Raw genomic sequence first — 10,353 nt, 5'->3', positions numbered from 1 at the left:
ATATGAATAATCTCATTGACGCAGGACATTCCCCCTCTAAAGCACTGGTCCGCGCCATGTGAACAGGGGCCAAGAGCTGTCCCCGGCGAGAGCTCTGTGGGGCCCTACGTGTGGTGCTCAGCCCCATTCCCAGGGGACAGGTCTCCGCCTCACAATGAATCCAGCCCCATAATTGGTGCTATTTGTCCCCTCCTGGGCGGCATCAGTGCTGGGGTGCACTCTCCACTGGCCCTTACAGCCTTGGTGCCCTGCAGGCTGCTTGGGAGCAGTGACAGTGAGCGGGGTTGTGTGTGTGTCAGATTTGTATTTGCAGCCATATGCCCATTGGCCTCTGGTGCCCACATGTCCTGTTTTAAGGGGACAGTCCCATATTTTAGCCATCCTGCAGCTGTCCCCACTTTTTCTTAAAAGCTGGCCAATTGGCCTGTATTTTCTGTCTCCCCCCTTCTGCACTGGCAGGTCCTGCTGCTGGTCGGAGCCCTGCTCGCCAGTCGTGAGTGGAGAGTTCAGCGACCAGCTCTGGGGGTGTAAGGCTGGTGGCAGGGCAAAGCTATCACATGTGGGGCTGGGCACACCCTGGCTGGTCAGTCAGCACAGACCCCCCCCTCCTGCATGTGCCATCTTTCAGCCAGTAGGGCCCTGTCTCCCGTCCTGCGCCTGGCCAGCACTGGCTGCTCACCACAGGCTGTGGAGGCTGGTGAGTTGTGGACAGGTGTCAGGTGAGCAGCCTGTTTTGTTGCCTCTGCTGCTCATCCATCAGCCCTTTAAGTGTTTCCCTTCTCGCTGTCCTCCCCCCTGTCTGGGCCTCCCTCACCCCCTGCTCTGCTGCCCCTCCACATCCACCCCCTCCCTCCAGCGGGGTGTGGGGCACCAGCCCCGGTCAGAGCATTTGGCTCACAAGCAGCCAGGCTGGCAGGTTCCTTCCTCCCCCACACACTGACTCTGGCTGGGCGAGCTGGCTGAAAAGCTCAAGGCTGTCTGGCTCAGGGCACTGGCCAGGCGGTGCCAAACTAAGTGTGTGTCAAAGCCCCACACAACGCTGGCATGAGGGAGCCTCTCTCTAAGCTAAGCTGTAGAGTGGCAGGGGAAAGGGATTTGCAGCCTGTTCGCACCCCAATCCTGCTGTCTCCTCAGCAATTCACAGCGCCACAGCTCAGCACCCTCTGCAGCCAACCTTCTGCCCTGGGTCCTGCTCCTCAGTGAGCCCAGGGCTGCTTCATCCTCTATCTACACTCCCCCTGCAACCCCCTGACCCCATGCTGCTGAGCCGTCACACTGGCTGGGTTTGCCAATTCCCTTGCAGGCGGGTTCCCTGTGCCCTGGGGCACAGTGCATCACGGGGGTTTCACACATCCTGCTCGTGCAGTAGCAGAGGACAGGAGGTGGCTAGCCGCAGCTTGAAGGTGTTATCTGCTTTTTGACACTGTGAGAGCAGGAAGTGACAAGACACTTTGAGCCCCGGGAGCTGGTGGATGGGGTGGGGAAGAGATGAGCTCTTTAGAGGCATCCCCATTCTATGAACCATGACAGACACCTGGGGAATTGGTCCTGTAACCCTGCATAACCTGCCCCTCCACATATGGCCTCAGGAAAACACAGACCCATGAACCAAGAGAGGTGGAGCCACATTGTGGGGCTGAATTCTGGGGCTGCAGGTGGTTTTACATGAGGATTAGAGGTGTTTTCTTGCAGCACTGGAGAAGGACTAGTTAGCAAACTCTGGTCTAGCCCATTCCAAGGTTACACCACTCCACACTGGGAACTCACATCTAACTTGCTACCCTCCTTGACCTCTCGGCTCACACACCCCACTACTCGGTGGGAGAAGCACTAGTGATTCCAGCGGTGGATCTGATGAGTTGCCAGCATTACATGAGAACTGGGGTGGCAGGGGGAGAGCCAGAGGTGGGGGAGGACATCTATTTAGAGGGGGGCTAGGAGGGCCTGGTCCTCAAGGAGGGCTTTCAGGTAGAGCCGGGGTTTGGGGGATGGGCTGTGGTGAATACAGAAAGACGACAACTACAAGTGTCAAGTATCAGAGGGGTAGCCGTGTTAGTCTGGATCTGTAGCAGCAACGAAGGGTCCTGTGGCACCTTATAGACTAACAGAAAAGTTTAGAGCGTGAGCTTTCATGAGTTAACTCACTTCTTCAGATGCTGGTCCTGGAAATCTGCAAGGCCAGGAATAAATAGGCCAGAGCAAGGCTGGGGATAATGAGGTTAGCTCAGTCAGGAAGGCTGAGTTGTATTGTCATCAGCAGATCTGGAGGTGTGAACTCCAAGAGAGGGGAAGCTGCTTTTGTATTTAGCCAGCCATTCACAGTCTTTGTTTAATCCTGAGCTGAGGGTATTGAATTTGCAGATGAATTGTAGCTCAGCAATTTCTCTTTGGAGTCTGTTCTTGAAATTTCTTTGCTGCAGGATAGCTACTTTTAAATCTGCTACTGTGTGTCCTGGGAGATTGAAGTGCTCTCCTACGGGTTTTTGTATATTGCCATTTCTGATGTCTGATTTGTGTGCATTTATTCTTTTACGTAGAGACTGTCCAGTTTGTCCAATGTATATGGCAGAGGCGCATAAAGTGCCACAGGACCCTTCGTTGCTGCTACAGATCCAGACTATTATGCCATCATGTGCCAGCAATGCCCCTCTGCCATATACATCGGACAAACTGGACAGTCTCTACGTAAAAGAATAAATGCACACAAATCAGACATCAGAAATGGCAATATACAAAAACCCGTAGGAGAGCACTTCAATCTCCCAGGACACACAGTAGCAGATTTAAAAGTAGCTATCCTGCAGCAAAGAAATTTCAAGAACAGACTCCAAAGAGAAATTGCTGAGCTACAATTCATCTGCAAATTCAATACCCTCAGCTCAGGATTAAACAAAGACTGTGAATGGCTGGCTAAATACAAAAGCAGCTTCCCCTCTCTTGGAGTTCACACCTCCAGATCTGCTGATGACAATACAACTCAGCCTTCCTGACTGAGCTAACCTCATTATCCCCAGCCTTGCTCTGGCCTATTTATTCCTGGCCTTGCAGATTTCCAGGACCAGCATCTGAAGAAGTGAGTTAACTCACGAAAGCTCATGCCCTAAACTTTTCTGTTAGTCTATAAGGTGCCACAGGACCCTTCGTTGCTGCTACATTCTCCCCCTTTTACTCACAATGAGGGGATGGGCAATAAGCCATCTGCTCCCATTGACCACGGATGCCATTCCCGGCCAATGAGAGCTGCGAGTGCAGCTGTGGAAATGCAAGTAAATTAAGGACCTGACAGCCCTATGGGGTATCCTGGCAACTGGCATCCAGCCGGCAGGTTGCTTATTACCCATCCCGCACTATGAGAAGTGCCTTAGTCCGCAGCTGGCCCTCTTGGAAGGAGGGAGAGTGCACGTGGAGGAAGGTATCACCTGGTGAAGATTAGCTTGGCGGAACGTTGCCCAACTACGGCACCAGGAGGTTTCTGTGAATGCCCTTCCACCCTCAGCCGCAGCGAGAACCAGCCCTGTCAGCAAAGGAAATGAGAATTTCCTGTAAACACGCCCAGCCTGGCGTTAACCTCGTGGAGATACGCATCTCGCCTGTTCAGCCAAAGGTCTCTGCATTATTCCTGGGAGCAGCACGATCTGGGAGGTGGTTTATCTGCAGGCTGCGTTGCGGGCAGTGAGTATCAGATTTCACACCCACTTCCCTCCACTGCACATCTGGGTTCAGCCCAAAGCTCCTAATTTGGAATTAAAGCCCTTTTCTGCCGGCGGCTCAGCCACTGCCCTGCTCTGGAGCTGTGGGTGGCCCTGCCTCCCCCTCGCTGATCCAGCAGGCCCCTTTCCACCAGCAGCCCTGCCCCTCCGCCAGCCTGCCTCGTGTGGGGCCTGACCCAAACAGGGGCTGAAACCCATCATTGGGTGGAGCCGCCAGCACAACGGTGGGGCTGAGACCACCTCCCCCCACGAGCCATTGCGCCCTGGGCCATCGCGCACCTGGGAGGGGACAGGAAGCCCAGGCCAGGAGCCAGGCAGGGCTGTCCCAGTGGCGAGGCTGCAGCAGTGGCAGAACCACAGAGCGTGCTCAGAGGTGCAAAGGGCTGGGGAAGTAGAGGCTCTGTTAGGTGTAATGGTGACACCTCCTCCTGCCTCTCTGCTGAACTCCCTGCTGGCTCAACCTTAGGGCAAGGTGAGTGAGGTGGTTGCCTTGGGCCCTGCACCTGCAGGGACCCATGTTTGAATTGACTATAGCATCCTCCACCCACGAGCTGGGACCCACTGGGCTGGGCCTGTTCCCGGCTGGAGCACAAGCCTGAGCTCTGGCTTTTCAGGACCCCATCTCCCCACAGGTACCAGTCTCCCCTGCCTGCTACTGGCACCACCACTGGCAGTAGACAGCAGCTGGAGAGAGGTGCCAGACAGGAATCAGGCAGCGGAGGTGACCCAGTGCTGTCTTAGCATGTACAAGCACACACACAGCTGCATAGGAGCACCCCAGTATTGGGTGGCCCATATTAACAGCCTCATATTTTGCATATGCCTAAAAAGGGACTTGTGTTAACCCGTCAGCTGCCCCCAGGGAAAGTGAGAGCTCCCAACGCTCACAGCCGCCCAAGTGAGTTATCTCTGCCTCTCGCTCAGACAGCATTATGATCCCAATAGCTTCCTTCACCATACAAATTTTGACAGGGTTATGACCCCCCGCCCCGCCCCTTTCCCAGTCATGTCTGAGCTTGGTACCGTTGGCCATTTTGAAAGAATTTTTTAAATGGATTTTTCAATGGGTGGGCATGTGGCGGGCTTGTCTTCAGAGACATTGGGATGTTGCTTTGAGAGACAGAAAGGAGTTTTAAAACCCAAAGGTTTTGTTTAGGCTGGGCAAGAAATGAATTAAAGAAAGTGTGTTTGTCAAGACTGATCCCCACTCTGACACTCTGAGTGCAGAAAGTGGGCCCCACAGGAAACCTTAAAAATCCCTCACCACTATAAACTTCTGCTTAAAAGCTTCCCGAGGTCACAGATACCCTGACCCTGGGAGGTAGCTGCCACCACCCAAATGAAAAAAAAGTCCCCTTTAACCCAGGCAGACACACTTGAGATGTCTCCCTGTGGAGTAACCCCAGGCTCTTAACGCTCCCTTAGGAGAGGGCCTGAAAACAAAGAGGAAGAAATTAAGCTGCATTCGCATAGCTGACCTTTCAGTTTTAGGCATGGCTATATGCAGACGCTTCCCTAGGACACAGGAGTCAAATCATTGCCTTGAAAAAGGGTGATTAACAGAACAAAAGATAAGTGTACAAATAAAGGGGTAAAGCATACTTGGTTTCTAGGGCTACGTCTACACGTGCACCCAACTTCGAAATAGCTTATTTCGATGTTGCGACATCGAAATAGACTATTTCGATGAATAACGTCTACACGTCCTCCAGGGCTGGCAACGTCGATGTTCAACTTCGACGTTGCTCAGCCCAACATCGAAATAGGCACAGCGAGGGAACGTCTACATGCCAAAGTAGCACACATCGAAATAAGGGAGCCAGGCACAGCTGCAGACAGGGTCACGGGGCGGACTCAACAGCAAGTCGCTCCCTTAAAGGGCCCCTCCCAGACACACTTTCATTAAACAGTGCAAGATACACAGAGCCAACAACTAGTTGCAGACCCTGTATATGCAGCACGGACCCCCAGCTGCAGCAGCAGCAGCCAGAAGCCCTGGGCTAAGGGCTGCTGCCCACGGTGACCACAGAGCCCCGCAAGGGCTGGAGAGAGAGTATCTCTCAACCCCCCAGCTGATGGCCGCCATGGAGGACCCCGCTATTTCGATGTTGCGGGACGCGGATCGTCTACACGTCCCTACTTCGATGTTGAACATCGAAGTAGGGCGCTATTCCCATCCCCTCATGGGGTTAGCGACTTCAACGTCTCGCCGCCTAACGTCGATTTCAACTTCGAAATAGCGCCCGACGCGTGTAGACGTGACGGGCGCTATTTCGAAGTTAGTGCCGCTACTTCGAAGTAGCGTGCACGTGTAGACGCAGCTTAGGTGTTACAGAGCAACTTAAGAAAAAAAGGAGGTTAAAGCACAGAGAATCACTTCCCTGGGATGCAGTTTAGAAGTTACAGTGTACAGCCTTTGTGTGGACATCAGACAACCTGAGAAGTCCCACATCAAACCCAACATTTAAAAAAACCCAAAAACCTGTGATCATGTCTGACTAAACATTTCCTTGCTACTTACATGTCTATATACCCAGATGGTGGTGCGGCTGGAATATTTACGAGATTCATTAAACCTGTTTAGGATTAAAATATCTCCGTCTCTTTCCTCTGGCCAGACAAAAGAAGACCTCCCTCAGCAGGTAACTGCTTCAGTTCAAAAAATCCCACTCTTTTGCCATTGGCTCACCTGGCTGCCTGCCAACAGAGAACCCACTCTGTGGGTTTAACCCCTAACAGGCATTCATTCATGACAGAGTTCATTAAGGAGAAAGAAAAAGTTTAAATTTAATCAATGGGTTAAGTTTAGAGGAGAAAAGGAAGGGAAAGCACCAATAGAGAGAGGAGTTTGTGGTAAAAAGAAGTTTTCTTGGTCTTAAAATGAAAAGGCAAATGACACAAAAGAGAAGTTTATGAAATTAAGCAAATCTTGTTAGTGAAGGGCTTGAATTTAAAAAAATGAAATAAAGTAGAAGAGAAGAATGGAACGGAAGCTCTTAGAGGACAGACCAAAGTGAAAGGGAGATTAGCTGGAGAATCCAGTGAGAGGGAGAAAAATTTTAATTAGGGTCATTGAGAGCGGGGTTTAAAGAAAAAGTTCTTTAAAAGAATTGAAATCACTAGGAAAGGCAGGTGACCTAAATGAAAGCGGTGGGTACAAAGGAAGGCTTGTGGAGGACAACAGAGTGAAAGAACGCACCTGGTAGGCAGCTTAGCTACAGAACGCACCAAGAGGGAGACCCTCTGGGAGCAGGCAGACACTTTCAGACCTTCCCTTGAAACTCATCTTGAAACTTCCCCTGTCTTCAAACACGCTACGATGACTAAATACTACTAACAGAAACGCCGTCCGTACATCTGTCTGTCTGTCCCACAGCACTCATGTAGAATGTGCTCAGCCTCCCCTTGCCCCAGTTTCTGCCCCAACCCCTATGGCCGATGCTGGTTCCCCAGCCTCTCCCCACAGCTCCGTTCACCCCGCACCATAGCCTCCACTGCCACTGACACCGAGGGAGCGCGGTGACCAACGAATGGTGCCCTGCCCAGCAGAGTGCCCACTGGGCCTTTCCACAGAGCCGCCGTGGTAAGTCTTACCCGGCCGATGAGATCAGTGCCAGGTACCCTCCACCCCCAGAGAGATTCCCTCCACTGCCAGCACGCTGTGGGGACCAGACTGGCCGCCAGGAGCTCACCGGCTGCCCCCGTTGCCTGATGCACGGCCTGTGGGAGGAGGCAGACGGGGCGACTGGTGCCTGTGGGAGGAGGGGGACGGGGCGACTGGTGCCTGTGAGAGGAGGGGGACGGGGGCGACTGGTGCCTGTGAGAGGAGGGGGACGGGGGCGACTGGTGCCTGTGGGAGGAGGGGGATGGGGGTGACTGGTGCCTGTGGGAGGAGGGGGAAGGGGGCGACTGGTGCCTGTGGGAGGAGGGGGACGAGGGTGACTGGTGCCTGTGGGAGGAGGGGGATGGGGTGACTGGTGCCTGTGGGAGGAGGGGGACGGGGGCGACTGGTGCCTGTGAGAGGAGGGGGATGGGGGCGACTGGTGCCTGTGGGAGGAGGGGGACAGGGGCGACTGGTGCCTGTGGGAGGAGGGGGATGGGGTGACTGGTGCCTGTGGGAGGAGGGGGATGGGGGCGACTGGTGCCTGTGGGAGGAGGGGGACGGGGGCGACTGGTGCCGGTGGGAGGAGGGGGACGGGGGTGACTGGTGCCTGTGGGAGGAGGGGGAAGGGGGTGACTGGTACCTGTGGGAGGAGGGGGATGGGGGTGACTGGTGCCTGTGAGAGGAGGGGGATGGGGCGACTGGTGCCTGTGGGAGGAGGGGGATGGGGCGACTGGTGCCTGTGGGAGGAGGGGGATGGGGGTGACTGGTGCCTGTGGGAGGAGGGGGATGGGGCAACTGGTGCCGGTGGGAGGAGGGGGACGCGGGCGACTGGTGCCTGTGAGAGGAGGGGGATGGGGGCGACTGGTGCCTGTGGGAGGAGGGGGATGGGGGCGACTGGTGCCTGTGGGAGGAGGGGGATGGGGTGACTGGTGCAGGTGGGAGGAGGGGGATGGGGGCGACTGGTGCCTGTGAGAGGAGGGGGACGGGGGCGACTGGTGCCTGTGGGAGGAGGGGGACGGGGCGACTGGTTCCGGTGGGAGGAGGGGGATGGGGTGACTGGTGCCGGTGGGAGGAGGGGGATGGGAGTGACTGGTGCCTGTGGGAGGAGGGGGATGGGAGTGACTGGTGCCTGTGGGAGGAGGGGGATGGGGTGACTGGTGCCGGTGGGAGGAGGGGGATGGGAGTGACTGGTGCCTGTGGGAGGAGGGGGATGGGAGTGACTGGTGCCTGTGGGAGGAGGGGGATGGGAGTGACTGATGCCTGTGGGAGGAGGGGGATGGGGTGACTGGTGCTGGTGGGAGGAGGGGGAAGGGGGCGACTGGTGCCTGTGGGAGGAGGGGGACGGGGTGACTGGTGCCTGTGGGAGGAGGGGGATGGGGCGACTGGTGCCGGTGGGAGGAGGGGGATGGGGTGACTGGTGCCGGTGGGAGGAGGGGGATGGGGGCGACTGGTGCCGGTGGGAGGAGGGGGATGGGGTGACTGGTGCCTGTGGGAGGAGGGGGAAGGGGGCGACTGGTGCCGGTGGGAGGAGGGGGATGGGGTGACTGGTGCCGGTGGGAGGAGGGGGATGGGGGCGACTGGTGCCTGTGGGAGGAGGGGGAAGGGGGCGACTGGTGCCTGTGGGAGGAGGGGGATGGGGTGACTGGTGCCTGTGGGAGGAGGGGGACGGGGTGACTGGTGCCTGTGGGAGGAGGGGGATGGGGCGACTGGTTCCGGTGCGAGGAGGGGGATGGGGCGACTGGTGCCTGTGGGAGGAGGGGGATGGGGTGACTGGTGCCTGTGGGAGGAGGGGGATGGGGGCGACTGGTGCCTGTGGGAGGAGGGGGACGGGGGCGACTGGTGCCGGTGGGAGGAGGGGGAAGGGGGTGACTGGTACCTGTGGGAGGAGGGGGATGGGGGTGACTGGTGCCTGTGAGAGGAGGGGGATGGGGCGACTGGTGCCTGTGAGAGGAGGGGGATGGGGCGACTGGTGCCTGTGGGAGGAGGGGGATGGGGCGACTGGTGCCTGTGGGTGGAGGGGGACGGGGGCGACTGGTGCCGGTGGGAGGAGGGGGACGCGGGCGACTGGTGCCTGTGAGAGGAGGGGGACGGGGGCGACTGGTGCCTGTGGGAGGAGGGGGATGGGGGCGACTGGTGCCTGTGGGAGGAGGGGGATGGGGTGACTGGTGCAGGTGGGAGGAGGGGGATGGGGGCGACTGGTGCCTGTGAGAGGAGGGGGATGGGGGCGACTGGTGCCTGTGGGAGGAGGGGGACGGGGGCGACTGGTGCCTGTGGGAGGAGGGGGATGGGGTGACTGGTGCCTGTGGGAGGAGGGGGATGGGGGCGACTGGTGCCTGTGGGAGGAGGGGGACGGGGGCGACTGGTGCCGGTGGGAGGAGGGGGACGGGGGCGACTGGTGCCTGTGGGAGGAGGGGGACGGGGGTGACTGGTGCCTGTGGGAGGAGGGGGAAGGGGGTGACTGGTACCTGTGGGAGGAGGGGGATGGGGCGACTGGTGCCTGTGGGAGGAGGGGGATGGGGCGACTGGTGCCTGTGGGAGGAGGGGGATGGGGGTGACTGGTGCCTGTGGGAGGAGGGGGATGGGGCAACTGGTGCCGGTGGGAGGAGGGGGACGCGGGCGACTGGTGCCTGTGAGAGGAGGGGGATGGGGGCGACTGGTGCCTGTGGGAGGAGGGGGATGGGGGCGACTGGTGCCTGTGGGAGGAGGGGGATGGGGTGACTGGTGCAGGTGGGAGGAGGGGGATGGGGGCGACTGGTGCCTGTGAGAGGAGGGGGACGGGGGCGACTGGTGCCTGTGGGAGGAGGGGGACGGGGGCGACTGGTGCCTGTGAGAGGAGGGGGACGGGGGCGATTGGTGCCTGTGAGAGGAGGGGGACGGGGGCGACTGGTGCCGGTGGGAGGAGGGGGATGGGGGTGACTGGTGCCGGTGGGAGGAGGGTGATGGGGTGACTGGTGCCGGTGGGAGGAGTGGGATGGGAGTGACTGGTGCCTGTGGGAGGAGGGGGATGGGGTGACTGGTGCCGGTGGGAGGAGGGGGATG

The sequence above is a fragment of the Carettochelys insculpta genome, chromosome 4 (genome assembly GCF_033958435.1).
Source record: "Carettochelys insculpta isolate YL-2023 chromosome 4, ASM3395843v1, whole genome shotgun sequence".
Taxonomy (NCBI): domain Eukaryota; kingdom Metazoa; phylum Chordata; order Testudines; family Carettochelyidae; genus Carettochelys; species Carettochelys insculpta.
Note: the sequence above shows the minus strand (reverse complement) of the source record.